Raw genomic sequence first — 12,550 nt, 5'->3', positions numbered from 1 at the left:
CCCCTAGCCCCAGCCAGAAGCTTCTGCCTAGCAGGGGCTGCTGGAGCCTTCTGGCCTGGGACTGCTCCTGCCTCCCTGCACTGAGGGAAATACAGATAAAAAGATTGTGGGGGGAGGTAGGGGAGGACTGTGGGCAATTGCCCCAGTCCTAAGGGCTGGCTGGGCTGGCCCCTGAGCTGCAGCTGGGAACCAAGTGGTACTAGAGGCCAACAGGCAGGGGGGAAATGGCTGCAGCAGGCTGAGGGGAAGGGGCAGCGAACAGGTGCACAGAGCACAGCAACAGCTGGGCGGAAGCGCAGGGCCCACGCTGGTGCCCCAGGGCTGGTGCTGACAGGGCCCAGAGAGGGGCGGTGGGAGCACACGGCTGGGCTGCCAGGGTCTCTATGGAGCCAGGCTGGCTCCCTCCTGTCTCTGCTTGAGCAGCGCAGCCCAGCTCCATAGAGCCGATGTCAGCCTGGGCCCCAGCACTCCTGTCATCCTGCTTTGGACCCCGCCAAAGCTGGCCCCAGTGCACCAGCATGGGTCCCGTGTTCCCACCCAGCTGTCATTGCACTCCATGCGCCCGCTTGCTACCCCTTCCCCACAGCCTGCTGCAACCGTTTCCTCGCTTCCCCTGGTGCTATTATACCATCACTTCTATGTACACTACACAAACACGTGTACATCTGGACAAAAATATATATATATATGTATTTTTTTTTTTCCAATTTCAAAAATCAATGAATGTTGTAGTACATGTTTGATTTTTAGAATTCCATCTGGTATTTTTCTGGGTCAGAGGAGGCAAAACTCATGGCTGAAAGGAGTAATTCTGGCGGGCAAGGGAAAGGACTTCTGGTGGAAAAAGGTCAGGGGTTAGGGGGCTGAACTTGTGGTCCCAAGATAGCGACCAGGGGGTAAGGTACCTGTCAAGAGGCAGAGCTACCCATGCAGCCCTCGATGGCTTGTCAAAACTCCGTAACCAGCCCACCACACGAAATAATTGCCCAGCCCTGCACCAAGAGCAGACAGTATACACAAGCAGAACACTACCATAATGGGGATGGCGGCTCCAGAAACACGTTGCAGACAACTAGCAAGGAGCACAGATCTACACAGGAGACTATTTTTGTGCGCATCACTCCCACAATGCACCGCACAAAGCAGCTGACTGCAGGCTTCCACCAGACCGATCACATAACAGTGAATTTACCTTGCATATAATGAATTTTTAGTATTAAAAGGGTCATTGCGTAAGAGCAAGTTTGCACATATAGAACTCGCATAAAGCAAGGGAAACCTGTATTTTGCAAAGTCTGGTCCACCTCATAACGAATTAACCTGAAGTCCTGGAAGTCTGAACCAGTCTTGAATGTGCACATTCAGCATTCTGAAATGCAAGAAAGCAGGAATTTCTTATCCACAAGAGCTATGTGCAGTCCACAAAATGCAAAAAGCTGCACTGAGTATATCAATTTAATTGAAACTCCTGGTCACAAGGATTTTCTCATATTCTGACTCCTCTTGAGCATCAGTTAAGAGAAGAACAAGAAACAAAAATAATGGCGCTGGAAGCAAGAAAAGGTGATTAAGAAAAGAAACTGAGCAGGATTATCCTGAGAAAGCAGCAACATAAGCTTTACTAGTCATGGGTCTGTGGTAGAAGACGCCCCAAATAAAATAAAGTGGCTCTTCTTGGGGTTGGACTTGGTGATCTACTGAGGTCCCTTCCAACCCAAACATCCATGAAAAGGAAGACAGAATTCCCTCCACATCTTCATGCTCTTCTCAACTACACCGTATGGAATTAGTGTCTTTCATTACAACTTTTTTCCTAAGAAGCAGGATTACCCACCCAGATATAGTCCTTCTGTTCTACAGGAGACACTGATAAAACCTGGATTGTCCTACAATATACACAGCTTGAAAGAAATTCAAGGCCTGTCGTCTCCTTTGGGCCTGTTCGCTCTGTTCTCTGAAACAAAACAGATAAAGGCTCTGATAAGAGAGCTGAGATGGTAGCTGCTGTTTACCCAAGCTGCAAAAAGCAACTAAGGCATCTGCCTAATAGAGAACAATCAGGACCTGAACATGGAAGTCATGTATCTAGGTGTGCAGTCACCTCCCCAGATGACAACCAAAACCTGCACTGGTAGTACTCCCACTACAGTACCTCTAAATAAAAAGCCCTGTTCTAAACATGTAACAAGCTTCAACCATGCATATTTTTTTAAATTCACATAGAAAGCCTGATTCCACATGCATCCCCCATCTCCAAGTTCAACAGGAAATGGAGGAAAATCAAAAAGAGGTGGGTGGGTTATGATAGACAATATAAAGAATTCCCTTACCACTCTGATGAGGGAACTCAGAACAACAAGATCATCACAGGATTCTTAGCAAGCTGATGCAAACCATGCTGACATACCACTTTGTTCCACCCCCATATTCGCCTTCAGACATTTCTAGCAGGTCAATTTAGAAGAATTAAGTCTTGTTCAGTTAAAATGTCTGATGGCTGTTGCTAGTGGAAACAAAACTATGGCTATCTACAACACATTAGCAACCAGCTACAAAGAGTTATGTAAGAACAGACAGGCAAACTGTGCTTGCTTGTTCAATCTTTCCTAATAAATCAGCTGTGAGTTATATGAAACCTTGTGTTCTGTTACATTTATTTCTAATGTAGGTATGATGTGGTTAATTAATAATATAAATTAAATTGCAATTCCAGAAGTCTTACCTCGACATGCAAACAGGAAGTGCTGTTGTATTAACTACTATTCCAGGCAGCAGCTGCATTAGATTTGTTCAGAGACAGGTGTACCAAGGACAAAAGATGAACTAAGGTCACAAAAACTATGCAGCAGTTTGTTCAGCTCCTTTACAGCTCGAGGCTTAGCTGCAGTTCACCTAATGCTAACTGTGTTAAGACAGACCTTTTCCTTTCACTGATGCTGAGAAAACTGCAAGGTTTCGATATCAAAAAACCTCTATTCACTCACAGCTGCTTTCCGCTAAAGGGCTCTGCCAGTGTTTTGAGACATCAGCATCCAGATCATCTAGATTCTAGAGGCTAAAGTTATGCTGCCCTCAGCCAAGTCACTGCCATTAAGAAGAGGCTTAAAAAATGATTTGTTTTGCTTTAGTTCAAACAACAGTATTGTGCACGTCCATCAGCAAGAGGAAGTTGGAACCTAAAGCTTTCTAAGGGAAAACAAGTTACTGCAAGTCAGCTGCTCAGCAGTAACAGACCACATGTCTACTCTTACCCTAGATAGTACCTTACTTTCTGCAAGGAAAGAGTATGCACATGAGCAATTAGGCAGAGCTGCCAACACTGATTTTACAACCTAGCCTAGCTCACCGTAACTTGGTTGCATGTCTAAACCCTAGCAAAGGCCAAGGACAAAACAGATGTTTGATGCTGGTTTTAGAGATCATTATTTATTAGGTTTACATGTTGCCTGTCCCAACAATGGCTCAGGGCAGCTTACAATCAAGACAAAACAAGTTATAAAAGCAGATAGGATATCAAGAAGGAAAAAACAGAGACAGACGTGTTTAGGAAAGAGGAAGAACAACAAATCAGCGAATCCACTTTTCAGTCAAGACAGCAAAGTATATATATTAAGCCCATCACAAAGATGATATTCTGGATGCTACCAACAACACAAAGAAAACTGCAGACCTGATCAACACACTTCTATGCAACTCAGACTAGAACAGAATAATCTGTGGAGTTGTATATAACATCTACCTTCTACACTCTGTTCACATTCAACACTTATTTGGTTTAAGGAAAGTTTAATACCAGGTATATGCACAAGCACAGAAGGGAACAGCACTGGTAGCATCCTGCTAGAAGCCAAACTGTTACAAGCTCCAATTAGGCGGCAACCTAAAACTCCTCCCTAGTACTGTCTTCATTTACTAAGTTAGGCTTTTATTATATTAAAACTAAAAGTCTTAGTACTACAAAAAAAAAAAAAATCTTAAACTGGGATATAAACAAAGCCTATGAAAGTTAGTTTTATCCAGCAATTCGCACATCCAGTTTCATCTTTCCACCCTTTTCTGGAGAGATTTCATAAGCAGTCTGTTCTGAAAAATCCACAAAGATTGCTTTGTTGCTGGTCAGTTTTTCAGATACCATTTGCCCACCACTTTGTTTTTGCATTGTTTTTGTGCTTCTCCAACACATGCACTGCATTTGCTCTTGCCATTCCCTTTTTAGTTGGAAATGGAGGGAAACCTGATCTTCACTAGGCTTGTATGAAGCTGAACAAGAGCTCTTAAAATGGATTTGGACAGTTAACCCTATAGGAAACAATGAAAAAAAAAGGGTTGCATAGTTACAGAAGAGGCTTAAGAACTTAGGAGCAATGTACAGAAAGGGACCCAGGCTGAAAAGAACGAAAGAGAGAGCACCAGTATCTTTGATAATGAAGGGGGGGGTGACTTTTCTACAAACTCATATCCACCAGTACAAAAAGAGAGGCAGTCTCCATAAAACAAAAGCCAATTCTTCATAAAAACCTGCTAAATAAAAGTTTGAGGGGGTATTTGCCTGGCAGCAGTGGGTCTATGCTATGGATTCTTCTTGCAGTTTGCAAGCATCATACCTGGTGTTAATCTGGCATTAGGTAATACCAGACACTACGCTTTCATCCAGGATTTCTAGATTTGCATTTAGGTAGTCTTCCAGACTGCAATCTATTGCATCCCAGAATGGACCTCTCCTGCATACTCCCAGACTTCTTACTGGCTTTGAATTCACAGCCTATTACCTTCACATCACTTGCGCTCAGCACAGGTCCCCAAGAGTGACATTTGGCTTCCCTTTAGCATATTCTGCTATCTATCTTAGCACCAAAGTGAGATCAAAGTAACCTTCCACCTACCAAGTTATAGAAATTTATCTATGGCAAATATGCATTACTGACCTATCTGTATACTAGAGAGCTGCACTATGATGTTCATCTGGATTTTGTTTCCCTTCAGGATGCAGCTATGCCAGATAGAAGGTTTACACAACAGATATTTGACAGTGTTTGGAGTGAGCAGCTGTTGCAATTGCCTTATCATGCTTTTCTTACTGAGGATGAATTTGAGCTAAATCACACTATTCTCTGTCCAAACAGCACAGGATGCAACCTCGTTTCACCTCTGTATTTATGCTTAGACAACCTACTTTGAGGTTCAACTGCTCTGTTACTAAGGAAAGTCTGCTGGATGGCAGCTTGGGTCCAGCTCTGAGAGGGGTTTGCAAACAGTTGGCACTGTGTCCGCTTTTGATCCTTGGAACAAAATTTCCCTTTGCATTTACTCTTCGACTGCCATCTGTTACCACAACCCTCTGGGCACAGGTTTCTAGCCTGCAGATATATTTTGCTACTTGACCATCATCAGTTTTAAAATTACCTCTCCTGGAACCTGGATCCAGATGGTAAAGGATGCAACGGAGGAAAAGCTTGTAGGATTCAAGTGTAAAGCCTTGGATCAGGAAAGATATCACTGGAGAATATCACCTCGAGTACAGTCCTTCAGTTTGGGATTTATGTTAGACCCAACTGCATTGATTTCCCCTTTGGATTCTTCCCTTTTAAAGAGCTCCTGTGGATTCTATTATCTTTACAGCCTTCCAACTGTAAACTCAAGTGACTTCATATATCATCCAATTCTTCCCTTGTTTATGATAAAAATCAGGCTCTATCATCAATTGAATTGCATGTTGGTTGGCCACTTCTACTTTCTTTTAGGACGCCACTCCATTTCGGATATCACCCAGAAGGTGTCTGTGAAATACTTGTGAAAATCCACCAGCACTCTGTATACCAAGAGAAACTCTTCTGAAGGACTGCGGACAGTTTTTTTTTTGTAATACTGTGAATGAAGTGGAAGTTGATATTTCCATCCTGAAAAAAATCTCCAGTAATAATTTGAAGGCCCAATGTGCATTTGCAACAGGGAAAAGGGTTGAGAGGCTGATTAGGAAGGGATAAGAGAGCTACTAATTCTTTCCTGAAAAATCAGATCTCTCCTCTTTACTGAAGGAGATAGTGAAATAAAAGAAATATGAAGAGATAGGACTGACTGTTTTGTCTACAACAGAAATAGACAAGTACAAGATTTAAGGCGACTAAGAGGGTGAAAGATACAACTGCCAACTTGTAAAATAGGAAAGGAAAGGAGGGAAAAAAGGAGAAAAGAGAGCGCAAATTAACAATTAGTACAAGAAATTAAATGCACAGAAGAAAAAAAACAAACAAACAGTAAAGCCAAGACAAGCAGTGAAGGATGATATGAAAAGCGCACATTATATTTTGAGAGATTAAGCTGTTGATTTTAGCACTGCCAGTAACATACAACTATTACATTCTAAATTGTGCAGATACAGCGCTGCAGGTATTTTTCCACCCTGGCTGGCCCAGCTCAGCCTGGCTGTGCTGAAGCCCAACATGACATGCTTACAGGATTCCTGAGCACATCCTTAGCAGTTATGTTAAATACTAGAGTTGCACTTCACATGATGTACCTTTCCACAAATAGATACCAGAGCTCTGCAAAGAGCTTCAGCACTTTGTCACTCATCAAGCTTCTAGAATTGTTGGGTTTTTTTAAACGCACATAAAAGGTATCTGTTCATGTTACACCTCCTTCCTCTCCTCTTTTTGAGCTACTACATGCTTTAACAGGGCCATTTATAATATGGAGTAGTACATTAACAAATGTAAGCAAAGATGCCCTTTAAAGATCTTTGGGAAAAAAGCATCAACACAATGCTTTGGTTCCAACAGGTTCCCCTCAACAGTTGCATGAGGAACCCACACTATACTAAACTACCGGAAAAGCCAATAAAGTCTCCACAACTATACCAATAAAAGTCTCATGTTTTCCAGTTCTCCATTGTATGTTAAACTCAATTAATGCACCCTTCAAGGATCCTCCAACAGTAGGGGTCAGCAACCTACAGCCTATAGGCTACATCCAGCCTGCAGAGCCTTTTGATCCAGCCCAAGGAGATGTGGTTTCAGCAGGGCTGCTTTTCCCCCAGTGGGCGCAGAGAAGTGACAGCAGCAGCAGGTGTGAAAAAGTGGCAGTGGCAGCTGGGTCCTAGTACCCACCTAGCTGCCAGCCTGCTTCTGACTTGAACTGTGTCGGTCTCACCCACAACCTTTAGAAGGCTCCCAACCCCTGTCCTAGGGTGCACTGTAGAAGAGCTGGAGGCACATGTAGCATATTGAGGAAGGGCTGCCATGGAACTCCTGGCTTAAGTACACGAACAAAAGGCTCTCCTAGAAGAAAAGCAAGAGGAGAAAAAGAAAAGGCACAAGGCCAGGGTTTATTCTGGGAAAAAGGTGTTACAGCTTTCTCTATAAAGGAGAGCTCTAGTCCCCATCACCCACCCATACAGAGATTCCTGCAGATCTTGTGCAGCAGATCAGTACATAGTGGGTCACATAGGCTCTGCTTGTATTAAATAGCCAATAAGGGCTTTAATTAAAAACCCGGTAAGGCCAATTTTGTAAGCAAACAGCTTCAGGAACGCTGCTGCTGCTATCTGACACTTGCATGTTGCTCAATATAAGCCAGGACTACTTGCTGCAAGTTAATAATGTCCTGTGCTCATGAGGACACACGTTTTATGTTTCTATTAGGTACATAATGATGATGGCTCCGCAAGTTGCGCAGCTAAGCAGAGGTAGGTTTCCACAAAAGAGCTGTCATTAAACAGAGGATGTGTCAGACTCACTACTTCCATATTAAATCTCCTCAAATGCCTTGATACTTCTTCAAAAACCTCTATCCTGAAGCAAGTGGTATTTTAACTTAAGATAAAATCTAATTCCATTGAAGCAACCTATTTCCAAACACTAGGCCAGATGGAAAAAGATTTTACATGTACCTTATTCTCTCCTTGGTGGCACAGATCAGGCTTAACACAGCACATTACAAGAAATAACTGCTTCAAAAATCTTTTGGGTTAAAGTTTCTCTCTCTCTCTCTCTCTGTATATACAGACTATACCAATGGGGGCCAGTCTTTTGGCAGGCATACCACAAATTAGCCCCCAAGTGCCACCTTGATCTGCTTCTCAGCTTTCTAGTCCCGATTTCTACTTCCTGCCCAATCCGGTGCTCTGCTTTCTGCTCCCTGTCCCCTCCTCTGCCTGCCACATGCCACTTGAGACTGATGCTGCAGGTTGGCCACTCCTGGACTACATCACGCCTCAATTTTGGTTCTTTGTTCTTCTTGCCTCTTTGTTGCCTCTGCTGTTGCTTCTTCACTGGGTTGCCGACACAGGCCCATGCAGCTAAAAAAACCTCTGTTCTGCTGCAACATTACCTATGTAACTAATCTTCTAGACATTATCCACACTAGCCAGGGAAGTGCTTCAAAACCATTCGTACCTGACTAGGAAAACTGCACAGTATTATTTCCTCCCAGCATAGGCTGAATCATAAAAATAAGTACAAAGAAAAAAGCAGCCTTCCTTCCTCATCCCCTCCTGTGAGAGAATAAAGGATTAGAAGAGAAAAGAAGATGGGAAACAAGAGTCATACAGCTTTTTTCTTCAAACTGTTCTTGTATATTCTTGGTGGAAATTTCACGTCCTCATGCACAGGTAGGGCTAAAACCTAACTGGAGACGTAGGAAGTAGAGTTAAAGGTAACCTACAATTTTTATTTTTTTTTATTATTTTTTTTTTTGTCACCAAGGGAAGTGAAGTTGCACGTTAAATCCTGGCAATATAGCAATTTTTTTTTTTTTTTTTAAACAAAGTCCCCTCAAAACAGATTCTAAACTTACCTTTTTTTGTTTTCAGTCCCATGAAATTACAGCATAACCAATGCTGGGGCCCCAGAGTAAAAGAGCAGCCAGCCAGCCATAACTGCAAGGATCCTAGAACCAAGAACAGAAGCAGACCATGACTCCCGGGAAGCTAGGACATCATCTCTTCCATTTACAATCAAAGTAAATGATGTGCTCTATTGTGCTAAAAGCAGGGGTTGACAGCCTTTTGCTACGGATGTGAACTCACCACCGAACTCCCTGCCACTGGCTGCAAGTCTGCAGCTCTTGGAGCACCCAAGCTGCCAGCAAGGTTAAAACACAGGCACAAAAGAGCATCAGGGAGGGCTGTGGAAGAGGGTGTGCAGCACAACACAGCTGCTTGCTGTGCAATCCTCGATGTCACCCTGTATCTGGATTGACCCTTAACATGGCATAGGGTACCTACCCCTGCATTAAAGTATAATGTACTATTGCACACTGCACACGGTCAGATGCCATGGCCAAACAAGCCAGTGTTGAAACTAACACTTCAAGCACCAAAATACGCAAAGCTAACTAAGCTATACACTGCAGGCAAAACACATGAATGGAGAACTGGTGGATCTAAAACACTAATTTCAAAATGGGGTGGGTTATACATTGAAATCTTAAAACAGGCATACCCTTGGTAAACAAGTTCCCTCAGTTTGGCAGCTATCTAATAAAAGGTGGTATATTTTCCTACCTGACAATGCAGTAACCAGAAGGAAGAATTTAAAATCCATACAACCTAGCAGATGATAAAAATTATACCCTGCTGAATACTGAATGAGATTAATCTTCTCTTTTTTTTTTTTGTAATTTCATGGTATGTATAATCATTTCTTTCAAACTCCATTAAAATCAGGGGTTTTTAGTCAAAAGTTGCATTAAGTACATTTATAGACTGCCTGAACAATGATTAATAAAACAATAGTGAAACATCATGCTTGTAGTCTTTATGACCCAGCTTGTGAGAATACCCTTCCTTGAAGTCCCCAATGCTAGTCCAATCTTCATAGCTTTCTACTAGTGAGGCAAATTAATTATTGATATAAAAAACTTATACCCATATTTCAGACATGGTCATTTATTAACAGAACCCCTTTCCTTGGAGTACTGCAGACAGCAAGACTCCCAAACCACACTGCATTTTACTTGTTCACTTAATAGCATGTTCTTGGAAAACTCCCAACCTTATGGAAGCATATAAAACACAAGCTAATCAGGACTTGAGTTAATTTTCTGCCAAAGAACATCACCACTAGCACTTGCTGTTCAGCAGTAGCAACTAACCAGAACATCTCTTGAGAAGACATAAGAATCTTAAGTATACAGGCATGTGTGCCGACTAGAAAGGTGAAGGAATCAAGACCACAAGCATGTTCACTGGCAGAGCCTGGATAAGTCCACAGGAACATTCAGACTTTTCCATGGCCGAGGGCAGCAAAAAACACTTTCTACAGCAAGAAAAGCCAAGAGTAACAAACAAGAAATAGGTAGCTGGGCCAAAATAACAGATATATGCAAGTGGCATCAAGGAAAATGCAACCCAGTGACCATTACAATTCAAACTAGCTGTCACAGGTATACTACGTGTATTAAACTTGCATGAGTACCCTATTTTATCACATACCACACACCAGCAAATACATGAGCTTTGTTTTTTGGAAGGCAAAATGTAGAAAACAAGATTTCCAAAGTCAAAGATGCCTGTGTGACAGAGTAAGTCTTCTTGGAAAGTGTGTCTCCTGGGATGCCAATCTGGGTGAGGCAGCAGCAAGAATGTTACTTCTTTACTGTAAGTAATTCTTTTTATAAGTTCCTATAAACAATATTGCCTCCACACCACAAGTCTCATCAAGATAATACGGACCACAAGCAGCAAGTCTCACTTGCCCTGACTCACCTCCACTATTCCACCCCGCACAAGCTACAGTGTTCAAACAATAGATATGGCTGTGAGAAGGTTAACAGGACTCCACCCCTTCTGCTTGCTGGGCCAGAAAGCAGCAGTCACCTTGGCAGGCATAGAATAGTATCTGCATACTTCCATTCCAGCAAGGAAAAATCAGTTTCCCCCACTTAAGATATACAACCCATTTTGGAGGACTGATTTTGAGGGGCTGGGGAGAAGTGCATGCAATATATAAGTAAATACGGTAACTGATAAAAAATTAATTTTGGAAAATTACTTGCATACACACACACACACACACACACACGCAGAAATTAAGGAAGAGGCAGTTATGAAACAAGAGAAGCCAGAAGACATCCATGTAAGCTTTTGAGAAAGTATCATTCCTTGGGACATTAAGTGATAAAAGTCCTTTTCACCTCCAGTCATTTTGTTTAAAACTCAAACTGAACTCAGTCAGCCCTAATTACTTTTATATTTGCACACAGAAATAAGGAAGCTGTTTTCAGTAAATCCACAATGGTATCCTCAGCCTCTAAGGAAGTGAAGGTGATTATTCAAAGACAAAATAGTTAATACCAAGCATGGGGATTTTGAAAAAAAGTCAGGAATAAAGGGACAAGATTCTAGATGTACCATAAGTTCAGATACCTGTACTTAGTACAAGAGATGAAATCCCTGCCTTGAGAGTCTTACCTATATCAGCTAGTCAGGTTTACTTATGACAGAGGGTCATCAATGTTTTTGGGCAGAATGCTAAAAACACCTGCAACCTCAACTTGTAAGATGCTGACATACCTGGAACATACATTGGACTGTTAGAAATGCGCAGCTTGCATCTTGCACCTGATAAGAAAGAAATACTGCCCAAGGCTCTTTTCTCCCCCGGTCCCGCCTTAGCCTCTCTCATGCTGATTACAGAAGCTGGAATTCAATTGACTGTGGCCTTGGGGTATGAACTTTTGGCGAACTGTTGTAGTTTCTGGGCATGCTTAATAAGCTGTTACATATTTACCCCTCCGCCCCGCATACTTAAGTAGCTAATTATACTATACATGCGATGTATGTAATGCTGTAACTACATGTATGCTTGTATGAAACGGAAGTAGCTGTAAGAGTTCTGATGTCTGCACACGTGCTCAGGAGAGAGAAGATAAATTCTGCTTGCAAACACAATTAGTTTGTCAGAAGCTGATTTGGGCATCAATGCCCCACTCTGACCTTGTTTGCAAACAAATACATCCTTTTGTGCCGGCTGATGTTTGTGCGTCTGTGATCTTTGCGGGCCTCCAGAGAAACGAACCGCTTTTGTGCAACAGGACTAAAGAAAAATGTAGAAGATATGCAGATTTCCTTAGACAAACTACAGAAGGACTACTGATACATTGCAGATGCTACAATATTTGGAAAGAAGAGAAACATGAAAGTAAGAAATACCTAACAGCAAAATTAAATTGCAGGCAGTAAAGCAGCTGACAGATCAAGCACTTTACCTAATTTTCTTGCCAGTAGTCTTAATACAAAGTACCAAGGTAGATGCTTAACTGCTAAAGAGGAAAATGCTGCTATGACATGGGCATTTATTAATCATCCACTGCTCACAGCACCCATAATACATTTCAGGGCTAGAGGTGAACCATTCAAGCAGCATATGTTTGCCAAGGTTATTTTAAAGAAAGTTGCACCACTGAACAGGTGGAAGTCACTAGCAAAGCACCTGGAACCAGAGTCTGTAGAAGTGATAAACCAGCTTGTCCCAGCAGTAGACTGTTTTGCAGATGCAAAAAGAATATTTTCTTCATTTGGACTGGTTCATTCAAAGCTGAGAAATCAATT

The sequence above is a fragment of the Crocodylus porosus genome, unplaced genomic scaffold (assembly GCF_001723895.1).
Source record: "Crocodylus porosus isolate Cpor-Errol unplaced genomic scaffold, CroPor_comp1, whole genome shotgun sequence".
NCBI classification, from domain to species: domain Eukaryota; kingdom Metazoa; phylum Chordata; order Crocodylia; family Crocodylidae; genus Crocodylus; species Crocodylus porosus.
The sequence above is the reverse complement of the archived record's forward strand: the minus strand, read 5'-3'. Positions refer to the sequence as shown.